The sequence below is a fragment of the Pongo pygmaeus genome, chromosome 14, assembly GCF_028885625.2.
Source record: "Pongo pygmaeus isolate AG05252 chromosome 14, NHGRI_mPonPyg2-v2.0_pri, whole genome shotgun sequence".
NCBI classification, from domain to species: Eukaryota; Metazoa; Chordata; class Mammalia; order Primates; family Hominidae; genus Pongo; species Pongo pygmaeus.
Window position 1 is genome coordinate 41412199 of NC_072387.2, and position 21692 is coordinate 41433890.

Below are 21692 nucleotides of genomic sequence, written 5' to 3' on the forward strand. Positions count from 1 at the left end.
TAATGGACCAGCATGATGCTCTGTGAGATATCAAGTTCATCACAATCCCTCCAAGCTATGTAGATAGAAAAGCTGTCTTAGTCCTGAGGGTCAGGGGTCAGGTAATAGTAAATCTTGGCCCTGACAGTAAAGATGTTACAAATGAAACTGCAGCTTTGATTGTCATTATCATCATTGGGTTTTGTTTCTGATAATCTGTGGTCATTCTTCATAATCCAACTGACCTTTGTTTTAGGCAAAAGTGTGATAAATTAGGGATGTGATGGGAACCACCATCACTTTGTCTCTCGGGGCTTTGATGGTGGCACTAATCTCTCAATCCCTCCAGATATGTGTTTTGCCTTTGCTTTTCTACCTTGGCTGAGAGTGAGCACCGGGGAGAGGAGGATAGTTGCTGGGGTTTCCACTTGATTCTTCCTACTATAATTTAGCCTTCACTCAACAAGTTAGGAAATGAGTGTAGAGATTTTGCTAGTTACTCTGTTACACCTATTTCTGCCGTACAATACATCTGGATTTGGGGATGCAGCTACCAGATAGGTCTACAGCCCCATTGGCCCTACAATTCCATGGACCTGGGCCACAGCTGCTTCCAACACTGACTTTCATCAGGCCCTACTCTAACAGGTGCCCCACACTGGGATTTTGGATTTCTGTGTGGCCAGTGTGTACATAACCAGTGAAATCTAAATAAGGTTTATGGATCATACCATTGTTAATTTCTTGCCTGCGCTATTGTGCTACAGTTGTGTAAGATTTCAGCATTGGGAGCAGGGGAGTTGTGGGCAGAGCTTCCCTGTATATTTCTCTGTAATCTTGTGAATCTACAATTATTTAAAAGAAAAGAAAATTTTAACAGGTGTAAAATTGTTTGTTTTGCTAGGCTATTGAGAGGATTAGAGTAAAATGCATTTGGTATTGTAATGTCTAGCACAGAGTAGGTTTTTAATCCATTATATTCACACAAACACAGACACACACACATGCACCCCTGAATGCTTGACATTCCTAGCTTCTTACCAGCGAGGCATGAGCTTTGAGTTGTCTGCCTGTTGGCTGTATTACACATGTCTCACACTGTATTCTTATTTTCCCTTTTGAAACCAGGGCACCACTAGTAAAGCAGCTGTCCGAGATAATGCCTACATTGTTGGCCTCTGACCCAAGGAGCTCCCTGGCTACTCTGGGGTGTGATGGTAGCCACAGACTCACTCCACAGTACCTGGGCTGAGTGAGATCCAGCGAGGCAGCCCCACCCATGGTGGTAGAGGGTGGTGGTAGAGGTGACAATGGGAAGAGTCAGATATAGACTGAGATGAGGATGCTGAGAAGAAGGCCAGAGGGCAACTGGAAACTCCACCCTGGCCGCACCTCACGGAACTGTGGCTCTGGCCACTCACGGGCAGTTCTGCTGCAAAAGACGGGCCACTGCTCATCTTCCTACTGACGCTTGTTGAAGAGCTTGGGCACGATGTCTAAATACGTAATTAAAGTTAATCTTGTTGCCATTACCTTATTCATTACAATGATTTTCTAGTGGCTTTTATGGATCATTGTAAAACTGGTTTTGAATGAAGTATGTCTCCTCACTTTTTCCGTCTTAATTTTTAAGAGTGCCTATATTCTTTGGTTGCTAAGTAACATGCCTATAATGTGTTATCACAGTGGTTTTATCTGAATAATTTCAGTAATCACTGAGGAGATTGCTTTAATAGTATATCATCTTAAATGGGAAGAAATGACTAATTCTAGGCTGTTTGGAGAAAACTGACTGAAGCATTTCCTCAAAGACAGGAGGTTTGTCAGCCAAGGAACTTAAAGACAGAGCACATAACCCCTAACTCAGGGCAGTTCTCCTTCAGAAGTTTCCCTCCTGCCTCCAGTGTCTCCAGAGAGAACACACCTGCTCCAGGGACTTCGAAAGTTTTAAAGAACCAAAGGATCCAGAAGAGGAGATATTTAAAAAGGAATATTTGAGAATATTAAGGAACATTTTGTTGCCATGACTGGAAAAATTGCATTTATTACAACTCCGTAAATACAGATATGAGATGCGGAAGTAAGGCAGTGTTGGTCTTGTGAAAGCCGGGCAGAAACACGAGCAGAGTTAACTATGGAGCTATCATTACAGTTAACCCATGGGAGCCCCTAGATCTGAGACCAATCAGTGACACTGCAGATGCAGCTCTCCGAAGCTGAGTTTTTTTCTTCCTCCTAGATGAGCATCCTGGAAGAGGAAGCCAGGACCTCAGAAATGTGTTCATCTGAGCCGGAGACCAACAGGACTAAGGCTGTGAATCTGAGCCCCAAACGCAGGCAAAGTGTGTGTTGTTCTCATGTCCAGATCCCACCCCAATCCTGACCATTTCGTGGAAGTTTACAGTCTGGGTCGGGTGTACAAATGGCACGAGATGTATTCAGGTTTTTCTTATTCTGCAGAAATGTGTCCCTCAGCCTTCCCTTCTCTCACTTCTTGACTGGCTGTTTTCCCTACTTTAGCACCAAACTTTCACTGTCTCCAACGTCTCATCTCTCATTCACTTTTCATCCATTTGTCATCTGGATCCCTATCCTCCTTCCCAACTAATGACTAAACTGCTCTTCCTAACGTCAATCTGATGTCCCTAACACCGGCTTCCCTGCCTACCTTCAACCCTCTACCTGACGGGCATCTCTGCTGCACCTGCTGTGGGGCACTGGCCTGCCCCTGCTTCCTCTCTCTCGGTCTTTCTGCGACTCCATCTCCTACTTCTCTTCCTATTTCTCTCCCTGTTTCTTCTTGGTCCCCTTCGCTGCCTCCTCTTTGTCGTTCCACTCTGTGATTGTTGGTGTTCTGGAGGATTCATTCCTTAGCCCTTCCTCTCTTTGCCTCTGTCCTGGCCACTCTTCCCCCACAAACCCAGAGCCATCTTATTTGTGACACTTTGTGCCACATGCTGTACAGAGATGAATAAAACATAATTCCCGACCTCATGGCACACACTAGATCTAGAGGGAAAGACAGGCAAGGAAATAAGGAAAAGTAATAAAATGTTAGTGGTTCCATGGTACAAGTTTGGATGATATGGTGGGGGCAAAAAATTCATTCTACATGAAAAGGAAGAGCAGGCAGAACAATGCCCCATTGGAGGACTTACCATGTTGCATAATAATTAGAAGTGAAGGGTTGTCAGGTCTAAGGTATGCATAATAATGCACACAGAAAATGAATAAACACACACGTGTGTGTGTGTGTGTGCATTTCTGGGTGGGGGATGGGGTGCACGAGGAGGGTTTGGGGTAGCTGAGGCAGAATGGAGGAGACATCTAAGCATCTTGCGGCAGTGCTATTTCCCAACTATATAAAAGTATTTCTTTATTTTAACATCCTGTACAGCCATACAGGAACATTGCTGCCTTACTCCTTGGACTGGGAATTCCATGAGGACAGACTACATCTCAATCATTTCTGTGACCCTAGCTCTTAGTATAGTACTCTGTTTATAGTGAGTGATAAATGTTTTGTGAACTAAATAGAGTGCAATTAATGGCTTAGTAAAACCCTTCACCTCTATTCAGAAAAGCAACTCAACTCACAAGAGTACATTGGCAAATGAGTCTGTAGAATAGGTTTGGCTGTGATTACAAATAACCCCAAATCTTAGTGGTTTATTACACAAAGGCTTATTTCTCACACATATGACTTGTTCATCGCAAGACATCTGGGGGCTCTGCTACCTATCTCCTCTCTCAGGGACCCAGGCTGATGAAATAACCACTATCTGAAACAGGTGGTCAACACTGCAGAGGGAAAAAAGAGAATGTGACAAATTGTGCACTAACTCTTAAAGCATATGCTGGAAAATGAAATGTCAATCTGCGTACATTTCATTGACCAAAGCAAGCCTTATTTGGTGCCACATTTTCTTTTATGAAAGACAGTCTTCATAGGTGCAACATGATTGCTAGCTGTGGGCCCCATGCTCTGCTAGGATCTGTCAGGGAAACAGGGATAAGGGAGTGCCGCCGCTCTTTGGAGAGAGGATCACACTATAGTGAGGAAGACGGGTATGTAAACAGATGTACTGTAATAGGTCTTGCTGGGGGAATGAGCTTTTAATGGACGGAAAAGAGATTTCTCTTTTCCTTTCTTTCTTTCTTCTTCTTCCTCCTCCTCCTTCTTCTTCCTCTTTTTCTTCTTCTTCTTCCTCCTTCTCCTTCCTCCTCCTCCTCCTCCTCTTCTCCTTCTCCTTCTTCTTCTTCTTCTTCCCCTTCTTCTTTTTTGAGTGAGGCTGAAGTGCAATGGTGCAATCAGAGCTCATCGCAACCTCTGGCCTAACTCCTGGGCTCAAGCCATTTTCCCGCATCAGCCTCTTGAGTAGCTAGGATCACAGGAGCATGCCACCATGCCTAACTAATTTTTTAATATTTTATTATTTAGAGACAGGATCTTGCTATGTTGCCCAGGCTAGCCTTGAACTCCTGGGCTCAAGTGATCTTCCCTCCTTAGCCTCCCCAAGTGCTAGTATTACAGATGTGAGCAGCCACGCCCTGCCAAAGAGGGAGTTTCTTCCACAAACTCCACAGGGGTTCGATTTTATGCCAGCTTACCAGCCCCTCATATGGATAGCATACAGGCTTGAGGTCTGTGAACCTCTATATCCAATGTATATTTTTACATTTGTGCTATCAAGCATTGCTGGGACTATTTGTTATGTTTCAGTGTCTCCTCTCACCCTCCAGCTAGAGAACAAGGACACCAAGACAAACAGACACAATTCCATTAGGTAGCAATTGGTCTCTGTCACCTCAGTGCCTAGTAATGGTGGTGGAAGATGGTACTTAATATGAGGATGTACTTGACACACAATGAATGAATGAGCAGATGAATGCATGAGTAAATGAATGGCCATCCTTATATTAAGTACCATTCTTGTAGCTTCTCATTTCTGGTTTTTCCAGGAGCCTTCACTCAGCTCCTGTGTACACACCTCTCAGTTTGGACATAGATTTCATTGCCTGTTTTCCCGCTTTTCCTCTACCTTTGTTCTTAGCATGTGGCTCCTGACAAATGGCATTACTGTGGCCCTTGTCATTGCAGTTTCTGTTTGTCTTCCAGGGTTTCTCCACTTTTCACACTCTCTTGGCCCCTCTGAATTGAGGCCTGATTCACACTGCAGCGTTCATTCTAAAGAGCAAGAAGCAGCTGGAAAATCAACACTGTGTTTTATGTTTGTTGTGTGTACTGAGTTGAATAGTATTCCCCCAAAATTCATGCCCAGCCAGGATCTCAGACTGTGACCTGATTTGGGGATTTGAAATCAAAATGTCAAAGAGACATCTGCACTCCCATGTTTTTTGAAGCACTCTTCACAATAGCCAAGATGTGAAAACAATCTAAGTGTCCATCAGTGGATGAATGGATAAAGACAATATGGTGTATAGACATAATAGAATGATAGTCTTAAAGAAGAAGGAAATTCTATCACTTGTCACAACATAGATGGACTTGGAGGACCTTATGCTAAATGAAATAAGCCAGGTAGAGAACAACAAATGCTGCATGTTCTTACTTATATATGGAATCTAAAACGGTTGAGCTTATAGAAGCAGAGGATAGAATGGTGGTTCCCAGAGGCTGCAGGTTTAGGAGAATGTGGATATGCTGGTCAAAGGCTACAAAGTTTTGGCTAGAGAGGAGGAATAAGTTTAATTGGTCTATTGCACAGCATTGTGGCTATAGTTAATAATAATGTATATTTCAAACTTGCTAAAAGTAAATTTCAAATGTTCTCACCACAAAAAATGAATATCTGAGGTGATGAATATGTTAACTAGCTTGACTTAATCATTCCACTTTGCACACCAGTATTATAACATCATATTGTACTCCATTAGTATATTATAAAATTATAATTTATCAATTTACAAGGACTAAAAAAGAAATGTGACCTTATTTGGAAATAGGGTCTTTGCAGATCAGATGTAATTAGTTAAATTAAGACAAAGTCATACTATAGGAGGATAGACTGTAATTCAATGACTGGTGTCCTTATAGGAAGATAAAACAGAGACACAGACATACACACACACACACACACACACCACTCCACCACCACCAGCAACCATCAGAAACTAGGAAGGGGAATGGAAGCTGTCCTTAGAGCCATTAGAGAGAGCCTGGCCTCTCTAGTGTGAGAAGGTACATTTCTGTGGTTTAAAGCCACTCAGTTTGTGGTGATTTGTTAAAGCAGCCCCAGGAGGCGAATCCATGTTGCTCTTGTCTGGTCTTGCACTGGTAAATGATGAAGCAGCTTCTTTTCCCCACCGGTTTTCCCAGTCCTGGCACCTGGGCAGGTGCCCCAGCCTCCGAGCTTTTACAAACTGAGAGGGTGAGGCAAGCGGCTTTGCAGTAGTCTTCCCAAAGGTCCTCAGTCCAAACGCCCATTCCCTGCGAGCTCTGCTTCCTCATGATGGCCAAGTTGTCTGTGTTGTGCTCAAGTAAGATCAGACAAGAGCTAAACGAGAGGCAAGAAAGAAATCTTTCTAGGTCTCTAGAGGTGGGGGCCAAGAAAGAAGGGTCAAATGGGAATTCTCTCTTCCAGCCTTACTCTCTGGGGCCAAGAAGGTGGTTAGTGAAATGGTCAAGGAAGTCATAATAAATGTCCTTGTCCTACAGCTTCTGTCATTCTCACGGCTCAGCTATCCTTTCCTATCCTCTACCATCCCCACCCCTCTCCCAGCTACCACAACTCCCCAAATGTAGAATTAGTTCACTCCTATAAACTAATGCCAATAGCTCATAGAAGGATGAGTAGCAGCAGTAATGCCAATAGCTAATATTTATTATGAAGTACTTATTGTGTGTCATGCAGCCTATTTAGTGATTTACAAATAGTAACCCCTTTTATCCTCACAACACCCCTATGAGGTAGGTAATATTATCCGCACTTTATAGATGACAAAACCAAGACCCAGAGAGGTCACATAACTTGCCCAATATCAGTTAGCAAGTGGCAGAGGAAGGATTTGAACCTGGCTAGTCAGACTACAAAGCCCCTGTAACCTAATGACTACTATTCATTCCAATTCAACAGACCTTCCACTGTGGCCATAAACATTTCTAAGATATGACTATTTTTAATCTACAAAATGGCAATTTCTTATAGTTCAAACCAACACATACCAAGCATCCTGAGCTAAATTCTGTACGTAACAAGCACAAGATACCTGGGATCACGTAATTCATTTTCTTCTTTTTCTTAGCACAGCACCTTCAAGCATTAGGTATCATACAATGAGAATTGATTGTGGAGTAAGACAAACTTTGATTCAGATCTGGGCTCTGTTACTTACTGACCATGTGCTTTTATGTACAAGCTATTTCTCTTCTTTGAACTTCAGTTGAACTTCCTCTGCCTTATCTATAAAATGTGGGATATTAGTTCTTATATCCCAAGGTGGCTGTAAGGATAAAAAGAAATAATGTATTCAAAAGTATCTGGAACACGATAAATGTTATTGATAGGAAAGGGAGACACACTGCACCCAACATCCAGTAACTTACAGGCAAGAGGAGGGAACAAAGTTATTTGTAAATAATTCTTACACAATGCACAGCTGGCCAACCAGAAGGTGGTCCACCAGAAATTAAATTTGGGTTCTTCTCTCATTTGAGAGAAGTTGCCAGCTACTTCTGTTGTGTGCGTCAGTGGACAAATGCACAGAAACAGACCTCCTGGGAAGAAATGATGGAGATGCTAGTGGAGGGTGAGCGGTCCCCTCATTCCAGAAGCAGTGTGTAAAATAAGCCTTTGTTTCCTGAGTGGCTGAGGCAAAGCTACCTCAGCTCTAGGTATAACCGGTAGCCTAAGGAGTCCAGGGTTTCCTGGGAGGGAAAGCAGTGATACTCCAATCAGAGACATTGGTAAACCGAGGGTAGCACTGCAATTCAATTGATATATATTAAGAAAGGCAGGGTCAGCAGGCTAGAGAGGAACAAGGATGGCAGTCTGGTGGGCCCAAAACATTTCTATTTAAATTATGCTATAATACTATATAAACAAAAATTGCTACAAGTAAGATTTGCCCTCACAATTATCCTCAGAAAAGAGTCACTTATAAGAAAAGTTTCTTATATTTCAGGGCATATACTCAATTATATAATTGTGAACAACAATCTTTTCTCCTCTTTGTTGAAAAGAGCATTAGCCCGATATAACCTCCTTTAATTCTAGTTTTAGGCACATATGAGTCATCTGATAGAATGAGAGCTGGAGAGAGATTAAATAAATTTTACCAGTTGATCCTAGGAGGAATGGCTTCATAATAGCATGTCTTCAATATTGTTTCAAGTGAGCCCTTTAAAGATCACTTAGAGGCCCAGCACAGTGGCTTACGCCTGTAATTTCAGCACTCTGGGAGGCCGAGGCAGGCAGATCACTTGAGGTCAGGAGTTCGAGACCAGCCTGGCCAGCATGGCAAAACCATATCTCTATCAAAAATACAAAAATTAGTTGGGCTTGGTGGCACACACTTGTAGTCCCAGCTACTTGGGAGGCTGAGGCAGGAGAATTGCTTAAACCTGGGAGGTGGAGGCTGCAGTGAGCCCAGATCACACCACTGCCCTCCAGCCTGGGTGACAGAGCAGGACTCTGCCTCAAAAAAAAAAAAAAAAAAATTACTTAGTAGAGTGATATAGGATGTGGTTCCACCGTGAAAATCAAGAACATCAAGATTATGCATTGTGTTACTCTATTATCAAGATTATGCATTGCGTTACTCTATTTTCATGGTTGCTGTAACAAATTACTTCAAACGCAATGGCTTAAAACAACTCCGACTTATTAGCCCCCCAGTTCTGGAGCTTAGAAGTCCAGAAAAAAAAAAAAAGCATCTCACTGGGCTAAAATCAAGGTGTCCAGAGGGCTGAGTTCCCTCTGGGGTTTCTATGGAAGCATCCCTTTTCTTGCCTTTTCCAGCTCCTAGAGGCTGCACGCTTGGCTCACCGCCGTCTCTTCTGTCTTCAGAGTAGGTTGGGTCATTCTCATATCACATTACCGTGACCTACCCTTTTGCAGTCTCTTCCACATTTAAGAACCCCTGTGATTACATTAGATGTACCTGGATGATCCAGGATAATCTCCATATTTTAGAGTCAGCTGATTAGCAATCTTAATTCCATCTGCTACCTTAATTCCCCTATGCTATGTAACCTAACATATTCACAGGTTCTGGGGATTAGCACGTGGACATCTTTGGGGGGCCATTATTTTTCCTACCACGTGCACCTACAAGATTAAAAAAAAAAAATGAAAGGCTCTCTCCTAACATAATGTGAATGGCTACTTGAGGCCTGGGATAAATCCCCTCTGACAGTGCCATGTGTCAAGCAACACATATTACCAGGAAGTTAATCTACTCGGAAAATTCTTAGAAGACTCAAAAGTCATTTGTGAGAAATTGACCTTGATGATCAAGAAATATAAAAGTTTGGATAAAGTTGTTGCATAAATGAGAGATGAGAAAAAACAATATTTAAAAACAGTATGAGTAGTTCATTAAATATGTTAAGCAGATATTTGACTATTTTTGCTACACCCCTAAGGGTTATGTATTTGAGTTAGCCAAAACACTTATTTTTTAGGTATTTTTATTTAAAAGCAGGATCCTCTGGTATTGGGGTCACCTTATAGTTGAACATATGATAAACATTTGTTTATTATAAAATTAATATAAGATCTAAATAAAAATTCAAATGGTCAGGGGGTAGGTAGCAAAAAACAAAATTTTCTATTTGTCTCCTGATCCTATCCACCATTCCATCTTCTAGAAGTAACCACAGTTAACAGTTTCTTATGTATCCTTCCAGAAATATTCTCTCCTTATAAGCCTAAGTAATCCGACTTTTGTTTATTTCTCTCAACACTCTTCTCCTGTCTCTATGCTCCAGCCCCACTGCCTGGTTTTGTTCTAAAACATCTGGATCATTCCTGAAGCCCCAGGGCCTTTGCACTTTCTGTTTCTCTTCCTGGCTGGAATATTTTACCCCCAAATCTTTGCATGCTCAGCTCCTCCTTGTCTTTCAGGTATCAGCTCAAAACCTCTTCTTCAGTGAGACTTTTCCTATGCCCATATACTCTCTATCAAATAATTCTGTTTGTATTAGTCAGCTCAGGCTGCCATAAAAAAATACCACAGACTGGGTGGCTTACCCAACAGGAACTTATTTTTCTCACAGTTCTGGAGGCTGCAAAGTCCAAGATCAAGGTGCTGGCTAATTTGGATCCCTGGTGAAGGTTCTCATCCTGGCTTGTAGATGACTGCCTTCTTGCTGTGTTCTTAAATGCCAGAGAAAGAGCAAGCTCTTTTGTGTCTTTTCTTATAAGGGCACTAATCCCATCACAAGGGCCCTCATCTAACTCTGATCACCTCCCAAAGGCCCAGTCTCCAAATATCATCACAGTGGGGTTAGGGCTTCAACATAGAACCTTGGGGGGACACAGTTCAGTCCATAGCACTGTTCCAGTTCTCATAAACTTATTACAAGTTGAAATTAGCATCTATTTAATTGCTTGTTAATGGCACACATCCCACTATCAGAACATAAACCCCACCAGAGAAGACCTTGTCAGTCTTTCTCAATAGCCCCGGTCTTTGAGCCTCCATGAGCTGTCCCAGAATGGCACCAGCCCTTGAAACAAACTAGCGATTGATTTTACTGACATATTTGCTAAAAATACTATCTCACAATGTCTTGACTACTTATAGACTTTACCGTGCTTTCTCCACAACAGAGTAGAAGGAATTATACCAGGATTGATTAGGTGTGGAGAGTGCCCAATGCTGGACACATTCAAGCACCAGCAGTGCTCTTCAGAGCTGCGTTGCTCAACTTTACAAAGTGAAGACATTTGCGTGGCTTATGCCTCAAGGCACTGCTCATCTGGCCAGTCATGTGAAAAATGAATGTTGAGGATCTTTCCCTGGCTGCAAGCCTGTATGTTGATGATGAAACAAAGGCTCAGAGAGGATGAATGACAAGCTTGAGGTCTCACCTCTAGGGACAGAAGGAATGGGGGTTGGAATCCAGGTCCCCTGGCTTCCACTGAAGAGCATCCTCATGACAGCCCCACTGCCTCTTCTCGCTTTAGTTGAATAGCCATCTAAAGCCAGCCTCTGCTCAGATGGAGCCTCCAGTAGTTTGGCATCAAAGGCCATCCTTTGCCATCAAAGGGAAATAAAACAGAAAAAAGTTCCAAATGTGTTTCCTGGTGTGGTGTGTCTGCTCATTGCCTGTGTGGCTTGCCAGAGGCAGCCTGTGTTTGGGGCTGAGAAGACCTTGTTCCCTTTACTAATTGTGAACATGAGGTTATGGCAAGAAAAACTGAACCAAGGAAGGAGGAGAGGAGTGACTAGAGCTAGGATCATCAATCCAGCTGGTCTGTAGGGCTCATCAGGAATCCACCCTCACTCTGAAGGTCTTCCTCAATCAATTTCCACCATTTCTGTTGAAAACACAGACACACTACTAATGTATTCGTTAGACAATACACTCTTTAAAATTGGCAAGTAAGCAAATGGGGAGCAGGCTGCATTCAGTATCAATTTGTTTTTCAGAGAGTAGAACCTATAAAGCAGGCAAAAGACGACTCCCTCATGAGTGCTCACTTGAAATGCACACTGAGAAAGGAATGAAGCGTGGATTTAATCCAAGGTTTGGGTCATACATCGGGGCTTTGGGATGGCAGCACTGCCAAAGTGCCTTCAGATAAACAGAGACTGTGTCGGAAAAGCCTCTTTGGCCATTTGCATTCAGGCACAGTCATGTAAGATTCCTGAGGCCTCTGGAAGGCTCCATGTGGAAACACCAGCAGGATTGGCTCAGGGCCCAAGTCTGGGAGGAGCCAGGTGTTGAGGTCACACTCCTCCTACTGTCCCTACACATGTGGGGAGGCAGAGCTCCACTGCTGGGTAAGAACACTGCTCCTGGCTGCAGGTGCCATGGAGCACCCCACTTAGTGCTGACAGCACCCTACATCCCACATCCACTCACTCTCCGCCAAGAACTTCCATGGGCACCCCACTGTGAACAGAGATATAAGAAAAAAATGGTGATAGAGGTGGTGGAGGAGAGTAGAGAAGGAAGCAAAAGGAAAGCACAGTGAGTGCGGTTGGGGAGGGTGATTGGGAGTGAATGAAAAGAAGTGGAGCACACAGCGTTGATTGCTTAGTGAGCCAGATCGCGTCACTGGCCCCACATCGTCACTTTTCTTTTTCTTTTCTTTGAGAGACAGGGTCTCACTGTGTCACCTGGGCTGGAGGGTAGTGATGATCATAGCTCACTGCAGCCTCCAATTCCTGGGCTCAGGTGATACCCCCACTTCAGCCTCCTGAGCAGCCTGGACTAGAAGTGCACACCACCACATCCAGATAATTTTTCTATTTTTTGTAGAGACAGGGTTTTACCACGTCGCTCAGGCTAGTCTCAAACTTTTGGGCTCAAGCAGTCCTTCCGCCTTGGCCTCCCGAAGTGCTGGAATTACAGGCATGAGTCACTATGCAGGGCCACATCCTCACTTTTCCTTGGACCCACACTCTGTGCCAGGTGACTTTGCAGCTCCTCCCACTAGTAGGTTTCTCCAGCCCTGATTTCGGGTTTGGCCATACAACTAGCTTCGGCTGATAGAATGAGACAGCAGATGACAGTGTCCTGGTCATGAGTCTAGACTGCCGGCGGCCCTCTATGATCCTGCTTGCACTCCTGTGTCTGGGCTGTTGCCATGATAAGAGCATTCCTCAGTAGCCTGCTGGTCCAGAAGGAGGAGGGACACGTGGAGCAGAGCCTAGCTCTGTGTGGATGTCCTGGTGATCTATAGTTCTCTGAACAAATTCAGATGAGAGCAGCAGAACCATCCGACTGAGCTCAGTGGTATCAGGTGACCTCCATGTCCCAGAGAAACACTCAGAGAAATGGGTGCTGTTTTAAACCACAGAGTTTTGGAGGAGGTTTGTTGCACGTTGTTAGTGTGAGAGTTGCAGATACTAGGATGAAATCACTTTTGTCAGACCCAGGCAAAATAGAGCTGGAAGGCCAGATGGAGAGGAGGCTCATGCTTACGTGTCTGGGATAAGAACTATTTCCAGTGACTTTCTAAAAACCTTTGGAGTCCTTCATGCATCTCCTGCTTTGATAAGGTTCATCACCAGACATTCTTTAGAACTGCGGTAATTCACATAACACGTTCTTGAAAGAACACTTGCCCGGTAATGATATCTCCACCAATGAATTGACAAGAACTCTGGCTTCAAACCTCTGGAACCAATGAACTCTGTTTCTAAGCAGCTTGTGTAAATCTGTGTTTTTGCTAATAAAAGTTCCCTTACCCTTCTCTCACTGAATGCATTGGTGGCTTGCCATTTCTTGCATTCCAGATTATAGTCTTATCTCTATTCCTGAGTTAACCCAGCATATTTAGAGATAATTTTCTCTGGTGTCTTTTTTGTGTAGTTAACTGATATACTTGCCTAACAGCCACACACCTTTCTTCCTTGTGACATAATCCTGTTTTTTTTAATGATGGCAATGTTACCATTTGCCAGATAATTTCTCTCTTAGGTTTTCTTTCAGCTTCGGATGACCACAGAATCTAGTTTTGGCCAAGGAGAAATAAAAGGAAATCTTATTTCTGGAATAGATTTTCCTCCCTGATCTGAAACAAAGTCCTTTTCTGCCCATCCCTTTCTTTTCTGCTTGGGCACTGGCATGACTACATAATGCCTGCAGCTGTGGAAGGCATCCAGTCACCATGAAATCACAGGTTCAAAGATGACGGATTTGCGCACTGCGGGTGCCCAGACAGAAGGATGAGAAAAGCCTGAGTTCTTGATCACATCGTTGAGCAGCAGACAAATCCTGGGGCCACCTACATCCAGCCTCTCACCTAGGAAACAGGAATTATCTTTATGGTTTTAACCACTGTCTGTTAGATTTTCTGTTGTGGCAGAAAAATGAATTCTTCAGTGGCAAGGGACATGATGAAGGTGGAGGAGAAAGTGTGGGTGATAAGTTAGGATGTGTGTCATAGAGCCGTGAAATGAATATTGTACTGAGAATTAGGAGACCTTTTCCTAATTAGTAGTGCAACCCTGAGTAATTCGCACAACTCTCTTGGCTGCAATGTCCTCTTCTGAGAGAAGAAGGCATGTACCTGGATGATCTCTAAGGTTTTTACAGCTCTAACATTGATTCTGAACCTACAGCAAGGGCTCTGGATGCCACAGCTGGGCAAATATTCACAGAGGATTTTGGAGAACTATTAATTATGTTCAAGGAAAAGATTGAGAATAGTGGTTTTATAGCAAATGCTTAGCTCTGGGATTGCAAATAATGAGTTTCTTTTTCATTTTTGAGTTTGTGCCTCATGTAAGTGTTACCTGCTCTAGGGTACTTCCATGAGAGTGCTCATTAGATGCCTCATTTACAAAAAACGATTTGCATGCAAGGGGCAAATGCTTCCTCTTCAGCAGCAGGTGTTGTGGGAGGGAGAGAAACATGCTGGCTAATGCCTTGTCATCCAAATTCACAGAAATTTCTGGTATCCTGGGCAGGTTTAACACCATTCTAGGGAGAGAACGAAGGGAACACATCTGAATAAATTAGTCTATTTAGTTTTTGGTTCTGCAGAATAGAGCCTTGGCAGGATCCCAGAGATGCATCAGCAGGGGGAAAAATCACGTTATTTTCTGTTCTAGCCAACAGCATTTTCCTGCCCGGACTGTGCAAAATGAACTTGCTTAGCTTTGCAGCCTTCTCCAGCTGCTGCTGTTTCTCTCTGGCCTTCTGGTCACATATGGCCCTGGCTCAGTTAGGTTTATTCAATGCTATCATTTTTCTCCCATGCCATTTTTCTTTCATCTCTCTTTGCACTTCACCACAATGATATTCATTAAGCTCTTTTTCTTCCCTTTCCTCCTACCTTCTATTCTCTCTTCTTTATCATCCCACCCCCCTTTCTCCATCATCTGCTACATTGTGAATGCATTCTTTGACATTTGCACATCAATATTCCTAAAATCTACCAAGAATTCTGGGGAACACGATTGCTCTGAGGGGGTCACAATTGTCTGATGTAATCATACAAAAGTATTTTTTTGCCAGCTACTATTTGCTGTTCAAAGAGAAGTTCAAAACTAGGATCCTGGCATGTTGGATAAAAGTAGGATTTGGAAGAAGGGCTAATTCTAGAGCAGAACCAGGGCAGGGCAGTGGAGACCCCTTGAACATGTGAACTGCATTCATTCGTAGACATGTTTTACATTTACCAAAGATGACTGCCAAATTCCAGGACACTGAGCTTAAGACTATAAAGGGAGACAAATCACCAAATGCACACCCTTGTCATAGATGGAGCTTTTTTTTTTTTTTTTTTTTTTGAGACAAAGTTTCACTCTTATCGCCCAGGCTTGAGTGCAATGGCACGATCTTGGCTCACTGCAACCTCTGCCTCCTGGGTTCAAGCAATTCTCGTGCCTCAGCCTCCCAAGTAGCTGGGATTACAGGCACGCACCACCATGCCTGGCTATGTTTGTATTTTTACTGGAGACTGTGTTTCACCATGTTGGCCAGGCTGATCTCGAACTCCTGACCTCAGGGGATCCACCTACCTTGGCCTCCCAAAGTGTTGATTACAGGCGTGAGCCACTGCGCCTGGCCCTGGATGGAGCTTTCATAGAGGAGGAGCAGATGGAGTTGTCAAGGCAAAAATGTCCACTTTCAGCCACGTTTGCCCTAGGAGATATCAAAATCAACATTGTGTCTCCTCCTAACCCATTCTAAGCAGCTGAAATGGACCCAAACACCAAACCCCTATGGGCCCAACCAAAGACTCTTGCTTGACCAATGAATGACTGGATTTGTTTGAGCCAACTGGGTTCAGGCCTTTGGGTTCACTGGGGCCACCTGCAATGCTGGTGTTCAAACTCTAATCTGTGAGCCCTCATTTTCTAGATTGAAAAATCCCTAACTTTCCCCCTCTCTGCTAACTCTTCAGTGAATTTCTTTACTAGCGTGTGCTTCCTTGCCTGGAAAGTTAATAAACTTGGTTTTGTGATTTTTATTTATTTTATACCTCTGGTGGCCTATGTTTTATTATTTTTCAGAATGCAGGCTGTCGGGGAGCCAACTATCACTTAACATCTGGCAGCAGCACAGAAAAAATTCTGAACATTAAGACCAACTGAAAGAAACCCCCAAATCAAACCAAACCAAGCCAAACCAAATCAAACCAAACTAAACCAAACCAAACACAACCAAACAAAACAAAACAAAAAATATAAACCAGTAACAGCAGCACCAACAACATAATAACAGCAAATCTCACTCATCAGACCATATTGCTGGGAAATGCTACCCAAAATAATTTCCTAACTCAGGTCATTTAAACCTGGAGTTGGTTTCAACCAGAGTAAGCCAATTTCAATAGTGGTCTAGATTTGAATACTGCTTCTAGATGTTTGTGTGACCTCCTTGTTTGGTTTAGCATTCAAAGTCTAGTAGACTGATAAGGAACAAAGGCCATAGGGCCGGGCGCCACGGCTCCTGCCTGTAATCCCAGCACTTTGGGAGGCCGAAGCAAGTGGATCACCTGAGGTCAGGAGTTCGTGACCAGCCTGCCCAACATGGTGGAAACCCGTCTCTACCAAACATACAAATAATTAGCAGGGTATGGTGGCGGATGCCTGTAATCCCAGCTACTTGGGAGGCTGAGGCAGAGAACCACTTGAACCTGGGAGGCAGAGGTTGCAATGAGCTGAGATCGTGCCACTGTACTCCAGCCTGGGCGACAAGAGCAAAACTCCATCACAAAAAACAAACAAACAAACAAGAACCCCCCAAAACAAAACAAAACAAAAAAGACGAACCAAGGCCATAAAGTTAACAAAAATCACTTGTCTATTACTTTTGAATTATTCACCATGTGTGCAGCACAATCTGGTGAATTTAGGTGGAAGCTGTGCATGTTTGACTTTTGTTCTATGAAACATGGATTTGCTCAGAAGAATCCTCCCAGAATTTTAGTTCATTTTGTTTTGTAGTATTATTAAAGGAACCCAGGAGATTTTCAGTTCTAATTGGTGCTTCTGCAGCACAACTTTCAAATCCTGGGAATTCTGAATCCTGTACATAGTTCCTCACTGAAAGAAACATCCGGCACTCTCCCCATAAGTGTACTTTCCTCTTACATCAAGATGCTGTTATGATTTGCTTTCCCCTTCACGGCAAATTACTAATGTACTCCGTATTTGAGAAGGGAGTTTGCTGAAAATGTAGCAGAATCTATTTGATGTACATCTTGCTGTAGCCTTAAAATATTACAACCCAATCTTGTTTCTGCCTCTGGCTGTTCTGATCTTTAAAAGATTTTGGTTTTTAAGACAAAGTACATGATGATTTGCATGTCCTGAATAAGATTGTGATCCAATGTCTTTGATGCTGACCTTCCCTTTTATTGCTATCTTCAAGTAAGGTTTATTCAGTGCCTACTGTTCAGGGCTTTATCCTGGGAATATACAAAATGATGTTTGAGTATCTTGCGTCTGCCTTCTGGGAGTTCAGCTTAAGTCATCTTACTTCTTCCCTCCCTCAAACATTTGTTAACAGGCAGAAAAATGAACATAAGAGGAATTCTTCAATAATTTAAGAGACAGGCCAGAACAAAGGCTTCTCCAAAGAATGAATGTTTAATGGCATGTTTCCAGAATGTAGGCTGCAGGAGAATGTGCACCCGGGGTGGGAGTAGATCAAAGGAAGGAGGTTAAATTATGGTTTATTTCTTATCCTTTTGTAGAACTCTTTCTGCAAGACATAGTTTCTTGGAGGATGTACCAGTTATCAATTGCTGTATAACAAGCCACCCTAAAACTGAGTGGCTTAAAAAGCACAGTGATTTATTATCTCTAATGATCCTTAGGGCTGGAAATCTGGGTGGTTCTGTTACTTGTCTTGCCTAGACTCACTTACTTGGTTGTCGTCACCTGGGAGTTTGGGGCTGAGGGTCTAAGATGGTATCACTTACTGTCAGCACATGGTGCTGACTGTGGGATGGGGTGTCTCTGTTCTTTTTCACACAGTCTCTTATCTTCCAATAGACCAGAATGGACTTCTTCACAGCATGGTGGTCTCAGGGTCCTAAGACCTAGCCTCTAGAACTTGCACGATGCTACTTCTGCTGCATTCTGTTGGTCCAAGTGGGTTTCAAGGACCTTCCAGATTCAAGAGGTAGAGAAATAGACTCCATCTTTTAATGGAAGGATCAAAGGGACATAGACACAGAAAGCCATGATTCGCTGTAATTATTATAACAGTCTGTCACAACAGAACTGGGGTCAGATGAATGGGGATGAGGGGAGGGCTAGAAGATGGGGGGACAATAATATAAGAACTGAAGACAAAGACTTTCTTTAGAATCTTTGTTCCTGTCTGCAATTATAGGATTCTCATGTGTCAGCAAAGGGTAGGCTGCGCCTAGTTATTTGTTTCTGGGGAAACACGCTCAAAGGGATGTATTAGTGAAGGAAAAATAATCAATGCTAGCAATTTTATTAATGTTTGGCACTTGGGGAAAATATGTAAAATGGAAAAGCCGAACAAATAAGAATACCAAAGAGATGTGGGGAGGTTATGTACCCAGATGCAAGTACACTAAAACAGAAGATTTTATCGCGAAATTATATATACATTCTATGCTGTATGTATATATTTTAGCATACACATGAAATTCTTTCTTCTGTAAGATAAAGTCAACTTAGGGTTGAAACTTTTAAAGGTGGTTTTCCTTTTTATAGCCCTGCAATTTAGGCAGGCCATCACAGGGCAAAAGACATGTGGGTCCTTTTATTCAAGTCTCTTAGAGTCACATTCAGGAATTTCTTATACATAGTCAGGAAACATGTAACTCTTCATTAAAGGAATTTAACCTAAAATCCATTATAAACTCATTTTTTTAAACGTGACTTTTAGAAAAATTCTCGTAGCACATTTTATACCTTTCTCATCAATCTTTAACTTTTCCTTATTCATTTTCTCTGAATCTAAAATCAATAGTCTTTCCAAGTAGTTTCTGTCTTAGCAGCTACTATCATTTGTCTGTTGAAGCCACAAGAACACTTCAGTCTTTCTTCCGAGGTTAGTGGACTTAATTAAAGAAATAGCTTTAGTTTTCTTTCCAGCATGCCATGTCTCTATTTTCTTTATCATGCGGAAGTGAAAAAATGTCAAATAAAAGAGGAAAGAAATCACAGAGATCATAGTTGTGTCTTTATCCACTGCTAGTTGACCCTTGAATTTATTTCTGCAGAACTTCCTCATCTTTTCCTCCTTTTAATTGATTTCTCTAACCGGAGCTAGTCTGAGTCTGAATGAAACATAGGCAGCTTACACTTTCTCCATCCGTCATAATCAATAACCACTTCCTTATAAGCTGTCGTAACTTCAGGCTTCTATGGCAACTTTCTTGGTGGACCTACAAGAATTTTTAACAGTTTGAAAACCAATCTTAAAGGTTAGAAAGGGTGACTCACACCACTTTTATTGTATAAATGCCTTCTTTATTCCTTGAGCCAGGACAACTCAAGTAAATCAGGAAATAAGCAAGAAAACAAAAATCACTCATTTGGAGATGATTACTCTGAAATATATGTCTTAACTAGGCCCCACACTGAGACATCTTTTTGAAAACTGTTCTAGTTAGTTCTAAATGAACTTACCTAATTCTCTTTCCTCCACAGCCCTCAGATAACACAAGCAATGGCCCTCCTCACTCACCAACTCAAGCAACGGTGCATCTCCACCTGGTATTGTGGTGTGGCGGGTCTATGTGGCAAGGGTTTTGTCTCCGTACTCTGTGTGAAGGTGTTGAAGATGATCCTGAGGTCCCAGTTCTCTGGAGGGAGTCTTGGGGGTAGTTAACTTCTGCTGAATCTCAGTATAGCAGTGCAAGGTTAAAACCCAAAATGCGCTCAATCTTGAGTTGTTGAAGTTGGATGAAAAGTGAAGTCATTACTGGGCACGACATCTGGTGTTTCAGTCCCAAGGCCACAAGCAGAATGTTACAATCTCTGAAGCTTAATGATTTTGCATTTCATGTAGCAGCTTAAGTTTTTCACAGCCTGAACTCAATTAATTTTCACAGCCCACTGTGGAGGTGGAGAGGGAAGTGCCATATATTTTTGCAGTAGATGTGATAGCCTGTCATTGATCACTCATTTGATGAATACCAAAACTTTGCTTGCACTTCCGGGAGGACAAAGAAGCCTCCTAAGTGTCTGGTCTGTGGATCAGGTGCCGCAGGTCCTCTGCTCTAGACTATCAATCTTTTCAGCTGGTCATTTGGAGGGCATTACAGGGCAAACCATGCGTAATTGAGACCAATGGCCCGTGCCCATGGGCAGAACTGTCTGTTGATGGGCAGAAAGGACAGCTGTAGATAACAAGCATGTGAACAACACCCCCTGGTGTTGGTGAGGATGGATCAGCAGGCACAGACATAAACTGCTGTCAGGGCTGTAACAGGGGCAGACTTTCTTACCAACAGTGCTCAGGCAATGGAGTATCAGTGTGGTGATATATCATTATTCTAATTGGCTGTTTGGGTTTCATTGTATGGGTATGCTGTAATTTATTTAATCAACATTTAAGTTGTTTCCAATTTTTCACCATTACAAAAATGCTTAATGACCATCCTTGTATATCTTTCTCTGTCACCTTGACCCATTATGGCCTCAGGGGAAAAAAAAATCCCATGAATGGAATTGTTGATTCAAACTTTAAAATACTAATACATAGGGTTAAGTGACCATCTAAAAAGTTGTGTGCTAAGATTATCAATCAATTACCTAAGTTTTATTTTAGTACTTTAATTAAAATGTATATTTTTATGTCCTGATATTTGCTCCTTGTGAAGTTTAATTTGGGCGTAGAGCTTTGTCATTTCTATTTTTTCCAAATGACTAGACAGTTTTTCCAACTCATTTTGTTGATAGTCCACCTTGATCTTATATCAAGTTCTCACACACACGAGTCTGTTTCTGAATTGTGGATTCTGTGCTATTGGGCTTTCTGCTATTATATAATGTTTTAATGTTTATACTTGTATGCTTATAATATCCAATAGGACAAATGCTCTCTCATTATTTTGCCTGGCTATTTATCCATGCTTATTCATTCAGAAGAAATTTGAAATAAATTTTTTTCCATAACAAAGAAAAAAGTCCCAAATGATTTTTGACTTGGATTTGCATTAAATTTAGTTTTATTTTAAAGAAATGTTATTTTTACAATATATAGTACATGTTAAAAAAGAGGATGTAGTTTTCCCTGCAGTCAAACATCTTATGTTTCTCAATAGAATTTTCTTATTTTCTTCACATGTCATGCACATGACTTATTAAACTGTATTCCTAGCAGTTATATATATATAAAACTATATATTATATTTATACATATGTGTTATAAATGTATTCCTAAGAGTTATGTATATATATAAAATATAGTTACATACATATAGCTCTATATAGATAATATTTATAGATATATAACATATATAGTAATATATAAATAATATTTACAGATAGATAACATATACAGTAATATATGTTATATATTTATATATGTTATAGCTGTATTCCTGTATATATGTTATAACAACTGTATA

General features: G+C 42.0%; 1 long non-coding RNA gene across 1 annotated transcript in view; it reads right to left on the bottom strand.

Annotated features, from left to right (window-relative positions):
* The window catches only part of LOC129011738 (uncharacterized), a 100959-nt gene extending 80525 nt beyond the window's left edge, over positions 1-20434 (bottom strand). The window contains exons 1-3 of the long non-coding RNA XR_008493415.1: positions 19805-20434; positions 19419-19502; positions 15646-15769 (exon numbers count right to left, since the gene is read on the bottom strand). This is a non-coding gene — a long non-coding RNA (uncharacterized LOC129011738). The remainder of the gene's footprint in view (positions 1-15645; positions 15770-19418; positions 19503-19804) is intronic.
* Between the last annotated feature and the right edge of the window lie 1258 nt (positions 20435-21692).